General features: G+C 47.0%; 1 protein-coding gene across 2 annotated transcripts in view; it reads left to right on the plus strand.

Annotated features, from left to right (window-relative positions):
- Nucleotides 1-18,575, plus strand: part of OGA (O-GlcNAcase) — a 247,621-nt gene that overhangs the window by 31,512 nt on the left and 197,534 nt on the right. The window contains exon 2 of one of the 2 annotated variants that reach the window (XM_033940316.1): nt 2,823-2,899. The exons of the other annotated variant lie outside the window; for it this stretch is intronic. The gene's annotated coding sequence lies outside the window, so the exon portion shown is untranslated. The remainder of the gene's footprint in view (nt 1-2,822; nt 2,900-18,575) is intronic. 2 annotated transcript variants of the gene reach the window in all.

Raw genomic sequence — 18,575 nt, forward strand, 5'->3', positions numbered from 1 at the left:
TAGATGTAATTTACTTAGATTTCAGCAAAGCCTTTGACACGGTTCCTCTTAAGAGGCTCTTGAACAAACTTGATGGGCTGAAGTTTGGACCCAAAGTTGTGAACTGGATTAGAAACTGGTTGATGGACAGACGCCTGGTTGATGGACAGACGCCTGAGGGTGCTGGTTAATGGAATTTGCTTGGAGGAAGGAAAGGTGAGTAGTGGAGCTGAGCGATCCTTTTCATCCAATGTTTGACCTCATGATATTGGCAGTCAACAAGAAAGCAGAGGGTTCTTAGCTACTGTTATGAACCAGGCAGTGAAATCTTAGATGCTGGTGCAGCCTTGGCCACTGGAGGGTCGTTTTTATGTCTTCCCTCCGTGGCCCATGATAGGCTGTCTGTCGCGATGGATCACAGTGCAAAAGGGGTCGGGTGATTCTCATGGTGCTCGACTGGCCAAGGCGCCCACCCATGCTATGGTGACCTGGTCCGTCTGCAACTGGACCAGGGACTCAGACTTCCCTGTCATCCTCGTCTTCTCATGCAGGGCCCAATTGCGCCTCAGGATCTGGATCGCTTTGGTCTTATGGCCTGACTATTATACGTGTGGCCTTAGTCCGCAGAGGTTATTCCTTGGGTGTGATTGCTACTCTCCAGCACAGCAAAAAGAAGTCAACTGTGGCAGCCTATGTGAAAACCTGGAGACGTTACCAGCACCCTTCCATCCTACCCTCCCCTGTCAGGCTTTGCACCCAGCATACTTCCATCCCCCTGTCAGGCTGCACTCTCCCTCCCAGGCTCTGCCCTCTGTCCCCCCTCCCTTCCCTATCTTCCTACCTCTTCCAATCTGGAGGAGGTCCTCTGCCGATCGTTGGTGAAGGTGCAGCGGCCAGGAGCAAGCTTTCTGAACTCCTGCCCCGCTGCGCAGATCCACTTAGTCAAATCAACAGCAAGAGCAGCAGTGCGATTTGGCGCTGCTTCTCGGCACTGAGCTGCTTCCTTACTGGCTTCTGCGAATTCTCGCAGCCAGTTAGCAGTGGGGCAGGAGTTCAGAAGTCTTGCTCCTGCCCGCTGCACCTCCACCAACGATCGGAAGAGGTAGGAAGATAGGGCAGAGCGGAGGAGGGGAGCAGAGCCTGGCCGCGGCGGCCTTAAAAAATTCTGGGAGGGGGCATTGACCCGAATATAAACCGGGACCCCTATTTTTGGGCCAATTTTTTGCCCCAATAATCCCAGTTTATATTTGAGTACATACAGTATTTCAATTGTTTATGATTGTTATATTTCATGTTATGAGTAGATTAGACTGATTTTGTTAGGGAGTTTCCTCGTACCCCTCCCTTTTGTCTGTGTCCTCTTGTAGGTGACTGTCTGCTTTTCTACAAACTGAATTCCTGACTGCAGTCCTGAGGTAAGAGGAGTCTGAAAAAATTATGTAAATGAGGCTTTCTACAAGCAGTGTCATGACCGGAGATGCATAACCCACTTGTCCAGGAATAGAACATGGATTTACAAGAAAGATTAACAAAGGTAAGAACCTAATTTTGGTTCTTTTGGCATATGCCAAGGCTTGAGATCTTTTTAGTGCTTGTGCAATAAGGAGACTGGAGCTCAACAAAGCCCCATTATCATCGGTACTGGCTTTTCTTCAGGAGGGCCTGGACAAGGGATTATTGGTGGTGTCCCTAAAGGTGCAGATGGAAGGCCTGGCTTGCTCTAGAGCAAGCATGTCAAACTCAAAGGCCGACATGGGCCAAATAAACAAGGTTTAAGTTTAGGTGGGCCACAAAAAACCAAAAATGTCATTTTTCATAGAAACTTAGGTTTATTTCGAAAAGTACAGTATTAAAAAAAAACAAACAAGCTCAACAATAAAATTAATGTTTTCTTCCTGAACTTGGCATCTCTTCTCTGCTACTATTTTTCCTATTTCGGGGGAAATCTTGTCCGTAGTGATTACTTTTTAAAACTGACCCAAAGCAAATGTTGGTAATTCTGGATCTGATAGGAGACTTATTTCCTCTCATAAGTGTAAATAACTGTTCGCACCAATAAGCACTTCCAAACATGGAAATAATTTCATATGCGAATTTTCGAGTATTTTCAAACCTGGCTGGCAAATATTTGTCTTCAAATCTGAATCGCACTGGATCTCAATTACTTCCATTTGCGTATGATTAGGTACTGATTCTATATTTATTGAGAAAATCGAAGAAAATGAAGAACTTGACTTCCAAAGATTTAAAATCTGCAAATCTTGTTTCAAACTCAGTTCTAAGGTTTAAAATTTTTTTCTGCGTATTTTTGATACAAAGCAATTTCACCCAAACTTGATTTGTTTATATTGCATGTTGGAAAGTGTTAAATCATCATTTTTCAACTGCTTTTCCCAAAGAACTAGCTTACATTGGAATGCTTTAACTTGATCACACATGTTCATAATTATCTGATCTTTTTCTTGCAGTTTTAAATTTAAATCATTTAAGTGTTTTGTTATATCAATCATGAAGGATAAATCTTGTAATCATACTGGATCAGAAAACAACCTTGTGTCTTGTAGTTATTAAAAACTGACACATTTCTTCTTTCAAATCCCAGAATTGTTTAAGGACCTTGGAGCAGGATAGCCAACGTACCTTGGTAAAGAGGACAAAACCGGAATATTCTATTTCTAATTCACTTAAAAAAGCAGAGAATTGTCACTGATTTAAGCCTCGAGATCTTATGGAATTGATAATTTTTTTGACAAATGTCAACACATTTTTCATGTTTATTACCCTTGTGCATATTACTTCTTAACGTATAATCCGTCACAAGTTTCACTTTGTTTTTTTCACAGTAACGTCACAAAACCATTGGTTTTTCCAGCCATTGAAGGAGCTCCATCTGTAGCTACAGAAGTTAGTTTTGACAGAGGTAAATTGTATTTTTGCAGAAGTTCATAAACACAAATATATCTTGTCCCGTTGTAGTGCCACGTATCGGTACTAGTTCCAATAATTCCTCAAAAATGTTAAAATTCTTGTTGCAAGCACGAAGAAACACAGCTAATTGAGCTACGCCCCCAATGTCCATTCTTGTCACAGGCAATGGAAAAAGCTTCGAAACTAGATGATTTTGCTTTTATCTGATCACTTAAATTGTCGGCCAAATCAGTAATTCTTTCTGCAGTTGTATTTCGAGACAGAGATTGTTTTAAAAACCTTCACACTTCCATGACAAACAATTTCTGCCATTTTAATTAGACATTCCTTGTTGAAATCACCTTCGGTAAAGGTTTTGAGTGTTTAGCTATCAACTCTGAAAAGGCGTAGCTTGCATGCACCGCCGCTTCGTTTTCTTGTGATACTTTACTAAACATGAACTTGTTTTTTCAGTCCCAACCTGAGCTCTTGTCTCATAAATCCTTCGTAATTGTCATATTTTGATTTATGCTGTTCATAGTGCTGTTTAATGTAATATAACTTTGGCACACTAATAGCATTATTACATATCAATCAAATTATTTTATCTATTACTTCAAAGCAAAAATACAATTCCCACTTTTCTTGGAAATTTCGATGTTCATCAGCAATTTTTCGTTTAGTTTTACTACCACTTGGTTTCGATAAAGACATACTGAATACAAAGCTGAAATAAATGAGTATTCTTTTATTTTAAATCATTTTTATTAGGGAGTCAACAAGAGAAACAATTCTTAAGCGTTTCTCCAGACCAGCACAGCTTCACTGATGGGTAATAGCTCACCATGACCAGCAGGTGGAGACTGAGACATAAACTTTTAGCTGTAGTACAAGTGGGCTGTGCATTTCCATATACACTCAGTCTGCTCTCAGTCTCCAGCAGGTGGGGGTGGTAAGCCTATGCAGTCTTCCCTGGTTTAGTGTAGGCCTGTTGGATTTTGTTTAGGCCTTCTTGTCCTCATCTGTGGTGCCAGATTGAACTTGTGGGACCGTTTTGGGGGTCCATCCTACCTCAGGAGGTGTCGCACTCGACAGGTCAAGTCCTTCCCCCCCATTTCTCCCACCTCCCTGAAATTTTTTCGCTAGAGGTGCCTCAGCTGTAAACCTTGCCACCGATACCAGCAACCACGGATAACACTCCGGAAAAACTGCCACAACCTAAACTAGAAACTGCAAAACAGGCAGGATAGTCTAACGGTTCAGAAAGGGGCCGCTCAGGGACAGAACTATACGCCCCACGCGAGACCGCGTGATACTAAAAGGGACAATGTCCTAAGTTAGGTGCCCTCAGTGTGAACGAGCAGCCACGGGAGATAAGCTCCAACGCTTCACAAATCAGGTAGTGGTAATATACCACCACCTGCACACCATCACTGGGCATCCAATGTGTGCAATAAATCAAAGTGCAAAATCTCACAAATCAAATAATTAAATAACCTGAAGTGAATAACAGGTGAAACCACTGAGCGGCCCCAAACTGAACCGAGTCAGCCGACCCCCCCAGCAAAAATCAAAAGTACAAAAAATCGCAACTTAACTGAATGAAGAAGACATCTCAAAAGCGCAAAAGTAAAAGCGCTAAAGCAAGCCAGGTTCTACCAGCCTGGTTTTGGGGACGAACCCTTCTTCAGGAACCCATGATAGAAAAATGGGAATCTGAGTCAGCTGGAAGGAGGACGGACCGATCCAAGCAAGGCATATGGCTTAGAGAGCCAATGGGATCTTTTCAATTGTCCCTTATATTGGGAAAAAAATCCTGAGGCAGTGCTGGTCTGAAGGGAAGCCCTTCAATTGAGGTAAATTGCAGTTATCCCAGGACAAGCAGGCAGCATATTCTTAACACATGGGTGACGTCACCGACGGAGCCCTCGGTACGGACCTTTTTAACTAGAAGTTTCTAGTTGGCCGCACCGCGCGTGCGCGAGTGCCTTCCCGCCCGACGGAGGAGTGCGTGGTCCCCAGTTTCTTCGTTTCCGCGGAGCGAAGAAGACGCGTGTGTTTTTTCAACGGCCGTTGAAACCACTTTTTTGCCTTCCCGCTCGCGCTTTTTTCCTTAATTTTTCTTTCTTTACCTTCGGGTTTATTTTTCTTTGATTTGCAAAAAAAAAAAAAAAAAAACTTTGCTTTTTTCCCTTTTTCTTTCGTTTTTGCCCCGGCGGGGCCTGTTGCCAGTATACAGGCCTCGGGCTTCGATTTTGCGGAGGCTATCTTCCCCTTCATGCCCCCGCAGGTCGGTTTTAAGAAGTGCCAGTGGTGTGCACGCCCGATCTCCATAACTGACCCACACAATTGGTGTTTGCAGTGTCTGGGTCCGGAGCATCGGGCGGACTCCTGCACCCGCTGTGCTACTCTTCAAAAAAGAACCCTTAAAAACCGAAGAATTCAGCAAACTCTCCTCTTCGGCACCGAGTCGGCGATGGACTCCTCACCTTCAACAGCGGTACCTCAAAAATCGGCACCGTCGTCCTCGACACCGACCGACCCCGCATCGGCGTCACTGGCGCCAGGTAAGCCGGCTAAGAAGCCTTCCTCTTCCCTCGAGCGCCCTCCGGCTACGGTGGCGACACCGTCCCTACCGGCATCGCACCGGTCCCGCAAACGCTCCGCCCCGATCTCGGTGAGTGCCTCGTCATCGGCCTCCTCATCGCCGGGGCGTGGAGCGGCATCTAAGGAACCGAAGAAAAAGAAAGCGGTTCCGATGCCACCCCTAGATGACCGTATCTCGGCCATCTTAAAGGCTCAACTCCAAGAACAGTTGAAGAAACAACTTGAACAACTGTTGCCCACTATCCTGGCACCGCTCCTTCCGGTACCAGACCGGCCCGAGCCCCGTACCGAGCCCCCGGTGTCCACCCCTTCGGTACCGGTGAACACATCCATGCCGATCCTTTCGGCCCAACAACTTCAAGGCGATCCGGTGGTTCACTCTCAGGCCACATTGGATCCTCCTCGGCACCAGGCGGTACGGCATTCTTCTCGGGACCGAGATAGACGCCGGTCGTCCTCCCCTGGTACCGTTTCGGTGCGCTCTGGCAAGTCCTTGTCCAAAACTCGCCATACCGCGCCCTCCACCCCGGTGTCTCGACCAGAAGTCAGGGACCCTGACTTATGGGAGGAAACTCCTCTCGGTACCGAGGAGGATCCCTCCTCATCTGATGAGGAACCATCGGCACCCGATGCCACCTCTAAACCAGAGCAGTCCTCATTTTCTAAATTTCTGAGAGAAATGTCTGCTGCCTTATCCCTTCCTCTGGAATCGGACTCAAAAAAGTCTCAAGCCTTTCTAGAGGCTCTAGACTTTGAGCAACCTCCTAAGGAGTTCCTCAAGCTTCCCGTGCATGACATTCTATGGGAAACGTTCTACAAAAACTTGGAAAATCCCCTCACGGTACCGGGAGCCCCCCGTAAACTGGACAACCTTTACCGTGTCATTCCCATTCCTGGATTCGACAAATCTCAATTGCCCCATGAGTCCCTTCTGGTTGAATCCACCTTAAAAAAGACTCAGGGCTCCAGTGTCTATGCCTCTACCCCTCCTGGCAGAGAAGGTAAAACTATGGACAAGTTTGGCAAGAGGCTTTACCAGAATGCCATGCTTGCAAACAGGGCAAACAACTATTCCTTCCATTTTTCCTTCTATCTGAAACATTTGGTCCAACAACTGTCTGCCCTCCAAAAGTACCTTCCTGAGCGCAAGGTCCCGCTATTCCAACAGCACATCTCTGGCCTTCTCCAAATGCGCAAGTATATGGTCCGCTCGATATACGACTCCTTCGAGCTCACCTCTCGGGCCTCTGCCATGGCCGTAGCCATGCGTCGCTTGGCCTGGCTCAGAGTCTCCGACCTGGACATCAACCACCAGGATCGTCTGGCCAACGCCCCCTGTCTCGGGGATGAGCTTTTTGGAGAGTCACTGGATTCCACCACCCAGAAACTCTCTGCCCATGAGACCAGGTGGGACACCCTGATCAAGCCGAAAAAGAAGGCACCGCCTACCCGACCCTATCGGCCACAAACATCTTATCAACGGAGATTCTCAGCCAGACCACTCAACCCGCCTCCCCAGCAATCTCGGCGACCCCGTCAACAGCTACATCATGCTCAGGCTCGATCTCAGGCCACTCAACCCTCTAAGCCTCCTCAGCCTGCTAAACAATCTCAGCCCTTTTGACTCTTCTCTCCAGGGCATAGCCAGTCATCCACCCTTGCTACCTCTTCCACAACCCATCGGAGGTCGTCTCACCATTTTCTCCAGCCGTTGGGAAGTCATCACGTCGGACCAGTGGGTCCTCAACATCATCCGCCACGGCTACTCTCTCAACTTTCAGACTCTACCTCCGGACAACCTTCCCGTAGAGTCTGCTTCAAACTCATCTCAAACCCCCCTCCTCCTGAGGGAGGTTCAATCCCTCCTCCTTCTCAATGCCATCGAAGAAGTACCTCCAGATCAAAGGGGTCAGGGATTCTACTCCCGCTACTTCCTGGTTCCCAAAAAGACGGGAGACCTCCGTCCCATTCTCGATCTAAGGGACCTCAACAAGTGTCTGGTCAAGGAGAAGTTCAGAATGCTCTCCCTTGCCACGCTTTACCCTCTGCTTTCTCAACACGACTGGCTATGTTCCCTGGACCTCAAAGAGGCCTACACTCACATCTCCATCAATCAGAATTCTCGCCGCTACCTACGGTTCCAGGTACTGCACCACCACTATCAGTACAAGGTGCTACCGTTCGGCCTAGCTTCCTCACCCAGGGTCTTCACCAAGTGCCTTATAGTGGTAGCGGCCTTCCTCAGGTCTCACAACCTCCAGGTGTTCCCCTACTTGGACGATTGGTTGGTGAAAGCACCTTCATCTCAACTCGTGCTACAAGCCACTCATCACACCATCTCTCTCCTCCACCTCCTGGGGTTCGAGATCAACTACCCCAAGTCGCACTTACTTCCCACCCAGTGACTTCAATTCATTGGAGCAGTTCTGGACACCACGCTCATGAGGGCCTTTCTCCCCTCCGATCGCCAGCGGACCCTGCTCCATCTCTGCCGTCAGGTACTCATGCACCCCTCCATCCCTGCCCGACAGATGATGGTCCTACTGGGTCACATGGCCTCGACGGTGCATGTCCTTCCTCTGGCTCGCCTCCACCTTCGTACGCCTCAGTGGACTCTCGCCAACCAATGGTCACAGACTACGGACCTTCTTTCTCATCCCATCTCTGTGACATCATCTCTTCAGCAATCTCTCCAATGGTGGTTGAACTCCTCAAATCTTTCCAGGGGTCTACTTTTTCATCTGCCCCCCCACTCTATGATCATCACCACAGATGCGTCCCCCTACGCGTGGGGAGCTCACCTAGGAGACCTACGCACCCAGGGACTTTGGACCCCACAGGAGCGTCGTCATCACATCAATTTCCTGGAACTCAGGGCCATGTTCTATGCCCTCAAGGCTTTCCAACATCTTCTCTGCCCTCAAGTCCTCCTCCTGTGCACAGACAATCAAGTCGCCATGTACTACATAAACAAGCAAGGCGGCACCGGATCACGCCCCCTTTGTTTGGAGGCTCTGCGCATCTGGACCTGGGCCACGGACCGCAATCTCTTTCTCAGGGCGGTCTATATCCAGGGCGAACAGAACTCTCTGGCCGACAATCTCAGTCGCATCCTTCAACCTCACGAGTGGACGTTGGACCCTCCGACTCTGCTCTCCATCTTTGCTCGATGGGGCACTCCGCAGGTGGACCTCTTTGCAGCACCTCACAATCATCAGCTGCCCCAATTCTGCTCCAGACTCTTCTCTCCTCACCGTCTGGCCCCGGATGCATTCCTGCTCGATTGGAGGGATCGGTTCCTGTATGCCTTCCCTCCACTTCCTCTGATGTTGCGGACCTTGTCCAAACTCCGCAAAGACCACGCCACCATGATCCTTATCGCACCTCGGTGGCCTCGCCAACACTGGTTCTCACTCCTGCTCCAGCTCAGCTCCAGGGAACCCATTCTACTTCCTGTGTTTCCTACTCTACTTACGCAACAGCATCAGTCTCTGCTACATCCCAATCTGTCTTCGCTCCACCTGACAGCTTGGTTTCTCTCGGGCTGACCTCTCCGGAGAATCTATCTCACCCGGTCCGCCTCATTTTGGACGCTTCCAGGAAACCGGCCACTCTCCAATGTTACCATCAGAAGTGGACCAGATTTTCCTCCTGGTGTCTCCGGCATCATCAAGAACCCACCTCCTTAGCGGTGGAAACTGTCTTGGAATATTTGCTCTCACTGTCCAACGCTGGCCTCAAAACTACCTCCATCAGAGTCCACCTCAGTGCCATCACTGCGTTTCATGAGCCTATTCTCGGAAAACCCCTCACGGCTCATCCTCTGGTTTCCAGATTCATGAGAGGACTCTTCAACATCAAACCGCCTCTCAAGCCTCCTCCTGTCGTCTGGGACCTGAATGTGGTTCTCTCAGCTCTCATGAAACCTCCGTTTGAGCCTCTTGCCACAACTTCTCTCAGGCTTCTTACCTGGAAGGTGCTTTTCCTAATTGCCATCACCTCTGCCAGGAGGGTTAGCGAACTGCATGCACTGGTTGCCGACCCACCTTTCACTGTTTTTCACCATGACAAGGTTGTTCTGCGTACCCACCCTAAGTTCCTTCCCAAGGTGGTCTCAGCTTTTCACCTCAACCAGTCCATTGTGCTGCCCGTCTTCTTCCCTAAGCCTCACTCGCATCCTGGGGAACAGGCGTTGCACACGCTGGATTGTAAGCGTGCCCTTGCTTACTATCTTGATCGTACCAGAGCTCACCGAACAGCCCCTCAGCTCTTTTTGTCTTTCGACCCCAACCGTTTGGGTCGTCCTGTCTCCAAACGGACACTTTCAAATTGGCTTGCTGCCTGTATTGCTTTCTGCTACGCTCGGGCCGGTCTCTCACTGGAAGGAACTGTCACGGCCCACAGAGTCCGAGCTATGGCTGCTTCTGTGGCTTTCCTCCGCTCCACGCCCATCGAGGAAATCTGCAAGGCGGCCACTTGGTCCTCAGTTCACACGTTCACTACTCACTACTGTCTGGATGCGTTCTCCAGACGGGATGGACACTTCGGCCAATCTGTGTTACAAAATTTATTTTCCTAATGGCCAACCATCCCACCTCCCTTTTTGTTAGCTTGGAGGTCACCCATGTGTTAAGAATATGCTGCCTGCTTGTCCTGGGATAAAGCACAGTTACTTACCGTAACAGGTGTTATCCAGGGACAGCAGGCAGATATTCTTACGTCCCACCCTCCTCCCCGGGTTGGCTTCTTAGCTGGCTTATCCTAACTGGGGACCACGCACTCCTCCGTCGGGCGGGAAGGCACTCGCGCACGCGCGGTGCGGCCAACTAGAAACTTCTAGTTAAAAAGGTCCGTACCGAGGGCTCCGTCGGTGACGTCACCCATGTGTTAAGAATATCTGCCTGCTGTCCCTGGATAACACCTGTTACGGTAAGTAACTGTGCTTTAATTGCTAACCAGCACTTTTTATTTTTCAGTTAGTAGTGGTTTAACAGCAGGAAGGGGGGAAGCCCGAGCTTCCCTTACTACCTATGCAAGAATTTCCCCAGCCGCTAAGGGTCAGAAAAACAAAAAAAGGATTTCCCATAGCGCAGATAGTGTTGGGGGCTCCCTAACTGCTGCCGGCTTACCTGTTTTAGCAGCTAGGGCAGTTCAGGCCTCTTTGTTGCTGCAGGCTTTGGGGGAGTTTTTTTGGGCGAGTTTTGGGAAAGCTGGGCGAGCCTTGGGGAAAGCGCCTCCATTTTGTCTACAGCCTCAGGTGACCTTCCCCCTGTATTGGAGAGACAGAAGCAGGTTTCTACTGGGTCTCCTGCTTTGGCAGTGAGTCTTTATGTGCCACCAGGGAGTTTTCCCTCGGATTTTGTACTAGCCTTGTGCAAGGCTTTATCTTCAGGTGGCCGGGGGTCCTGTTTCCTCCCTGGGGGTCTTGGGTTTTTCAGGGGGACTTTTGCCCTCCATGTCCACCCCCGTTCAGCCCTCCCTCAGCGCTGGTTGTGATCCATTCCCCCCCCCCAGCTCAGTCCTGGCTTCTGGGTTTTCCCGGGGCCATTTATTTTAGTATATGCAGTCCTTTCAGGGGTGGGGGGTGGGGCTGTGATTCATTCTGAGACCAGCCCAATGACTCATTGTGGGCTCGTCCTCTAGTACTAGTGGGCGCCCGGTTGTGGCTTGGAAGAAGCAGGCTTTTCAGCAGACCTTGCAAAGGCTGCTCAACCTCAAAGCGGTTGTACCAATGCCTTCTTGGGAGTTTCGCACCAGTAGGTATTCCATTTACTTCGTGGTGCCCAAAAAAAGGGGTATTTTCGGCCCATATGGATCTGAAGAGAGTCAACAGGGCGCTATGCGTTCCATCTTTTCTTAGGGAGACCCTAAGATCTGTCATTCTGCCAGTTCAGCTCGGGGAATTCCTGACTTCTCTCGATCTGAGGGAGGCCTACCTGCATGTTCCAATTTGTGCTTCCCATCAATGTTTCCCTTGCTTTGTGATCTAGGAATGGTACTATCAGTTTTGTGCACTTCCTTTTGGTTTGGCCAAGGCACCATGGACATTCACCAAGATTATTGTGGTTGTAGCGGCGACCTTGTGTAAGGAGGGAATTCTGGTTCATCCCTCTCTGGATGACTGGTTGATTAGAGCAAAGTCTTTTCAATAGAGCTCCCGGGTTTCAGCTCGGGTTGTGGAGTTCTGAATTCGCTGGGATGGGTGGTCAACCTGTCCAAGAGCCGGTTCACTCCTTCTCAGCACCTGGAGTACCTCGGGGTTCTTTTTGATACCTGCTTGGGCAGGTCTTCCTTCCAGAGGCCTGAGTGGACAAGTTGCAGTCGCAGATTCGCTTCCTCACGACTTCCTGGTGTCCTCGGGCACAGGATTTTCTCAGGTCCTGGGTTGAAGGAAGCCTTCTTGATGTGGTTTGGTGGGCTCGAGCTCATATGCGGCTGCTTCAGTATTCTCTACTTCAGTGGTGGTCTCCTCAGTTACACGATCTGGACTCTCCTCTTCTTCAGGGGTTGGTTCATCGCAGCCTCCGGTGGTGGCTACAGTCTTCCAATTTGCTGCAGGGAGTGAGTCTGGATCAGCCCCTGTAGACAGTGCTTCTCCCGGACGCCAGTCTCCTTGGATAGATTTTCCTGCTGCAATCTTTAGTTCCTTTGCTGGTGAGTTATTTGTTTCCAGTTTGGTTACTGGCAGGTTCCCTTTAGGATCTGAGAATGGTCATTAAAAAAAGTTTTCTGGTTCAGAGCCTAGTCTATGGTGTGAGGTTTTTCTTGTTTCCTGGCCTAATTTACTAGCTCAGCCATTATATAATGGGTAGCATGTGTATTTTAAAGATCATGACATTTTCACGCAAATTTCAACAGGTGGGCTGTGAGCCAGCTTCAATGATTTCCTCTGATATCCAGTGGCTTAGACTTGATCAGAATGGACATCTGTGGGGAGAAAGGGCAGTATAGTAGTGGTTTTAACAGAGCCCTCATTACCAAGTCAGGTCTACACCAGTCCTTGTTCCCTGTTGAGTTAGCCCCTGAGTTCTCTCCACCCTCTGTGTTCCCTGAGGGCCAGTTTTTATACTCTCTCTCGGTTGGTTTACTGCTCTGACTTAGTCGTTGGGCTGTCCTGCATCTTGGCTTCAGGTGCAGAAGAATGGAAGCTATGGTTTCCTTTGCTATTCAAACATCGGAATAGCGTTATTGGATCTGAGCAATGGTCCTTCTAGTCCAGGGACCAATGCACGTAATATATACCTGGCGGCTCCATTATCCCTCTGTTCCTTTCCGTTTCTCTTTCTGTTCACTTTTTCACCGGCAGGACCCAGTAGCCTGGCCTGGGAATTTTCCGGTCTTGGGTGTCCTCTGGTGCCCCTCATAGCAGTACATGTTTGGTCTCAGCTACAGGAAATGCAGCTCCAGATCAGCCCAACAAGCTTGTCTGCATGATATTAGTCTATCCTCCTCCTTTGCGATGCCCTACTCTCAGGTTGCCTCCCTGTGGTCTGTTTTGGCGTAGCTTTCTGTAGGAGTTCCAATATTTTTTGAACTAGATTCTGCTATAGCTTTTCTTGCCTGTCCTGTGTTTTCTCTCTAGCTTCAGAGTTGGCATCAGGCATCTGTTATGCTGGGTTGTTTGGACAATATGGATCTGCTACCTGCTCATATCGAGCCTATCCAATGGAGAGCTGTCTGAATCACAAGTGACTCTCTAACATGAGGTTGACTGCATTTCCATTGGCCTGTGAAGAATGGACTTTTATCGACTTCACAGGCCTCTTATTACTCTACAGTACCCTCCGATATGCCGTACACAGGTGGACATTCATGGATGGTCGCCCATGTGGCCCCTTTGCCACAGTGGTGGCTGTAGACAGTGTATATTGCAGCACGAGGACAGGACAACCTCGGTGGAGGCACAGGTATGTGACCTCAAAGCGCGGTGTAAATGCTGCATGCCCGGATCGAGAACCAGGAAAAGAGATAGTCAAAATAATGTTCACAATGTAGGACTGGCGGAATCCATTAAAGACTCAGACCTGTGGTCGGTGGTGGAAAAATGGCTCCCGGAAGCTGTGGGCCTGGTCCCCATCTGGCACGTGTGTTAAGTGGAGTGGGTACATCGCCTAGGCCTTCGCAGAGATGAAGAGCAACGGCCTCACCCAGTAATGGCCAAAGTCTGAATTTCGCTGATAAGGAGCAATTAATGACTCAGTATAGAAAAAAAGAGTCTTTGAACTATCGGGGCAGCAAAGTACTACTCTTCAAAGATTATTCAGTTGAGGTCGCTGCACGTCACAGAGCTTTGGCGCCATACTGTGTGGAGCTGTGCTACAAGGGAGTTCATTTTACAGTCCAATTTCCAGCAAGGGTCTGTATTATGGCAGGTTCTGGACGGAGCTTGGGCTGGGGTACTCAGTTGGTATTTGTTAGACTTAAGGGGTACTTGGCTTGAAGAAGTTGAGACACATGGTCTAGGTGACTATTAAGTTCACTTAGTAAGGGCCCCTTTTACAAAGCCACAGTGGCGATTTGGATGGCAAATGCACCAAAGTCCATTCAATTCCTATGGGCTTCAGTGCATTTGCTGTGGCAGAATTGCTATCGCTGCATTGTATAAGGAGCCATAAGGCAGGAACTACTGTCTCTGTGCTATGTCTTAAACAAAAAACAGATTGCTGGGGATACAAAGCATTAATTGATTCAACAAGAGTTTGAAGTTGGTTGAATACCACTCTCTCAAGTACGGTAGTTTTGAAAGAAATGGAAGGTTTGATATTGGCCAGTAGTTATTCGGAATAAGAGGATCTGCATTACTTTTTTTCAAAGGTGGCTTAAATGCTACTGGAACACTGCCTAAGTGTCAAACCTTAAAAAAGAAAGTCATTGGTAAATAATTAATAACAATTAACCAATAAAAATAGTGCACATTTAGGGGGTCCTTTTACTAAGACATGCTAGCCGTTTTAGCACGTGTTTAATATTAGCATGCACTAAAATGGCTATCATCCATAGCACACCTTAGTAAAAGGAACCTTTAATTTTCCCTACCACCAAATTTCCCCATCCCACCTGGCTACTTTTCGTGCCACTTAGCTGGAAACAATTTCTGAGGAGAACACTATATACGAACAGTATGGCAACAGATCTGCAAAGTTTTTGGTTGTAATTATACTATGATTCCTGTCTTGCTAATAGTGGGACATTCTGATTTTTCACCAGGTTTAGATAAAGTTTTTCAGGTATGGAAGCAGAGGGAGTGTTAAATGTTTGGGTGATATGTTGGGAGATGATTCACATTTATTGTCTACCAGTGATCTGTAAGCTCTGTACAATCTGCCTGCTGTGAATTCCTTGGCTTGTATACAATTGAGGCATTGCTTTTCTACATTGGGCTCTAAATGCCTCTCTGAGGCAGGAGTGGAGCGAATACAATTATGCCTACAGCTTTTTAATGAAAATCCACCAAAGCTGGGTCATTTTGTTTCATTCTTTCTGCAGTCCTTACCTACTACAGTAGGCTCTGTTATCTGGCCCCCATAGGAATTGGTAGATGCCAGATAAATATAGTTTCTGGTTGCTTGAGAGTTTCTATTAAATAGTCCTAACTAATACTATACCCCATACAATACCTTTCTGGTCTGAGTCACTCTCTCTTCCTCTCTCTATCATCCCCACTTGTTAGGTCCAGCATCTCTTCCTTCCTTCCCACCCACTCTCCTTTCTAGTGTGGCTCACTTTCTCTCCACCCCACCCCCATACATACACTTAAGGGTCCAGCATCCATCTCCCCTCCCCTGCCCTTCACCCTGCAGGGCCAGTATCTGTGTCCCTTCCTCCCCACCACCAGTTATAGGTCCAGTATCCATCCATCTCCCCTGCAATTCACCCTTCAGGTCCAGCATCCATATCCCTTCCTCCCCCCACCACACACTTTTTTGATCCACCTCCTCTCTCCCTTCCTGGGTCTGCCCTCCCTCCCTCCATGTGGGTAGAGCTAGTATTTCTTTCCTGTGCTTTCCCAAAGTGGCAGCCGGTCAGCAAAGGCAGCGCTGTAAACAGGTTGTTCGCAGCCAGCCCCGGTAGGGCCGCCTCTGCCATGTCACCTGCCCGGGCTGGCCACAAAATAGTTGTTTATAGTGCTGACTGGCTGCTGCTGCTTTGAGAGAGCACAGGTAAGAGATACCAGTTCTACCCATGCGGAGGGAGGGGAGGTTGTCAGGCTAGTTGCTGCTTCAGGGGCTGGAGGGGTTGTTGGGCTAGCTGCCACTTCTGCTTTGGGGGCTGGAGGGAGGGAGGAAAGGTGGGTCAGGAGAGCAGAGATGATTTTGGAAGTTGTCTGGTCAGGAAACAATTTTTTATTTATTTATTTATTTTTTGCCAGTTGGTTGAGTGCCGGTTAAGTGGGATCTAGCTCAGTAGCCCATCCTCATGGTGACCAATCCAGGTGACTAGTACCTGGCAAAAACCCAAATAATAGCAACATTTCATGCTACTGATCCAGGGCAACAAAAATAGGTTTTTTTTTATTAGGAATGATAGAAAAAGTATTCAAATCACTATTGTTGCACATATAGTGTCACATGCTTAATACGCTATAATATCAACCATAATTAATATATTCTTTGAGCTGGTCACACAGCAACCCAACCCAACTTATCACTTTTCCCAAGTAAAAAATAAACTAGGAGGTTGAAGTATCATAATAGTGGCCTCGAACTCAGTGCATAGAACCTCTTATAACATATATGTTGTTTCAGGTCCTTATTCTAGGTTTATGCAATGCCATATAATCATCTACGTCAATCCTCCATCCACCCTTAAGTTTGAATGACTTTATTTATTTATAACTAAGATTAACATTTTTTTAAATTTATTCTCAAAACTCTGAAAACTGTGTATGAATGAATGAACTAAATAAATAGAAAAATATATGAATGAAGAAAATGACAATAGTAACACTTAGCTAGGTAGCTATCTGCCAGAGTCAATGTTGGTAGATATTTCCAAAATACCCAACGTTCTATTGTGTCCAGAGCATTTCAGCTACGCACCAGCCTTCTTCGGGGGATTCTATATCATGTTGCTGAACTGTGAAAGGTAAACAAAAAATCTAAATGCAAAACTAAACACACAATAATGAACTTTCAATTAGAATCAACATGCATTCATGCCTACACACATACCTGCGAATAAGCCAATATCAGCAATTCTCGTTAAAACTCATAATGGATAGATAATTGAATAACACACTCCTCAAATTCCAGAGCCACACCCCATGCTTAACATATAACACACCGTCTCCAATAAAAAGCCAGAAACTCCCACCAAGGAAAACACTGTGTAAAGAAACAAGCTGTGTAATCAATAACACACTGATTAATTCCTGGGATTATATCACATTCAGTGTGACAAATAAATACAGCAACCTCTACAGAAAACCTAAGACCACGCACAAATAAAAGAAATTCCTAAGGACCGACAAACAGTCCAGCATTCTAACAGAAAAATACAGACGAGAATTTCAAATCATCGTACCCATAATTCATACTTCATGCTCACCACCACTGCTCATAACCTCAAACTTGTAAATGGTTACTTTTCTACGGAATCTCAGTACTAACCTACAAATTCCCCTTAACTTCATCTAAACCAGGGACCATGAATCAAATAAACCATCGGGCTACTAAAATAAAATAAATGTGATGGAACAATGATTCCCGCCATGTCTGTCTCAATAACAGACTTTTCCTCCAGGAAATTGTCCAAACCTTTCTTAAAACTGGCTAAGCTATCCACTCTTAACACTACCTCTGGCAACGCGTTCCAGAGCTTAACTATTCTCAGAGTGAAAAAATATTTCCTCCTATTGGTTTTAAAAGAATTACGCTGTAACTTTGAGTGTTCCCTAGTCTTTGTAATTTTTGACAGAGTAAAAAATCAATCTATTTGTACCCATTCTTCACCACTCAGGATTTTGTCGACTTCAATCATATCTCCCCTCAGCCATTTCTTTTCCAAGCTGAAGAGCCTTACCGTCTTTAGTCTTTCCTATTGTATGAAGAAAAACTAAAGAGGTTAGTCTTTCCTCTCTCCCTCACCTCCTCCTGCTTACTGTCTCCTTACTCCTTAATTCTTCTATCTTTTTTGCCTATCACTTGAATTTTATGTTGCTTTGTACCTAATTAGGCATAGAGCGACTCACAAATTGTAGATTAGATTAGATAAATTAGATTCACCTGCAGATTTTTGGTCCTTGAATATATAAAGACCATTCCTGAGCCCACCCTTTGAAGACTAATGTTCCAAAGTATTCTTTGCTTGTGATTTTTTTTTCCATTTTTCTCAGCAGATGAGAGTACAGAATAGTGCTGTCTGATTCGCCGATTTGAATCAGACACCGATACACTTTGGTGAATTGATTCAAATTAATTTGTTCTTTTAAAAAATTGGATTCACCAATTCAGTGACTAACATCCTCCCACCAGCGAGACCTGAATACCTCCGGGCCTCCTAAAGCAGCAGCAGCGGTGGTGACCGACCGGCAGAGGCATGCTCTGAACAGGCTGCGCTGATCCTTCCCTCTGCTGCATGATTGATGCCGTCACTGATGATGCAGCAGAGGGAAGCTATGGCAAGGCAGGCCACAAACAGCCGCTGCTGCTGCACAGGGGGATGGGAGGGAGTTATGGAAAGCTGCTGCTTGGGGGGAGAAGAATTGTTAGACATGGGATGGAGGAGAGGAAGGGAGAGATGCAACAAAGAGGTAGAAAGTGCGCAAAGGGATGGGAGGGAGGGATAGATATAACACGGTGAGAGGGTCGGTGGGGTTCCAGTGCACAAAGGGATGGGAGGGAGGGATCTTAACTAGGGCTTATTTTCGGGGTAGGTCTTATTTTCAGGGAAACAGGGTATTTGAAATTATATAATTTTTTTTTTTAAATGATATAAATTGATGTAAGTTTGTTCCATATTCTTTCGATAATATACTTTTATTTGTTTGTTTTTGGCATGAGTTTTTCATCTGTCATTTGCTTGCATGAAATAATGATTAACCTGTTTAAATATAGTACCTCTAATCCCTGAAAATTTTTTAA

The sequence above is a fragment of the Geotrypetes seraphini genome, chromosome 4, assembly GCF_902459505.1.
Source record: "Geotrypetes seraphini chromosome 4, aGeoSer1.1, whole genome shotgun sequence".
Lineage (NCBI taxonomy): Eukaryota > Metazoa > Chordata > Amphibia > Gymnophiona > Dermophiidae > Geotrypetes > Geotrypetes seraphini.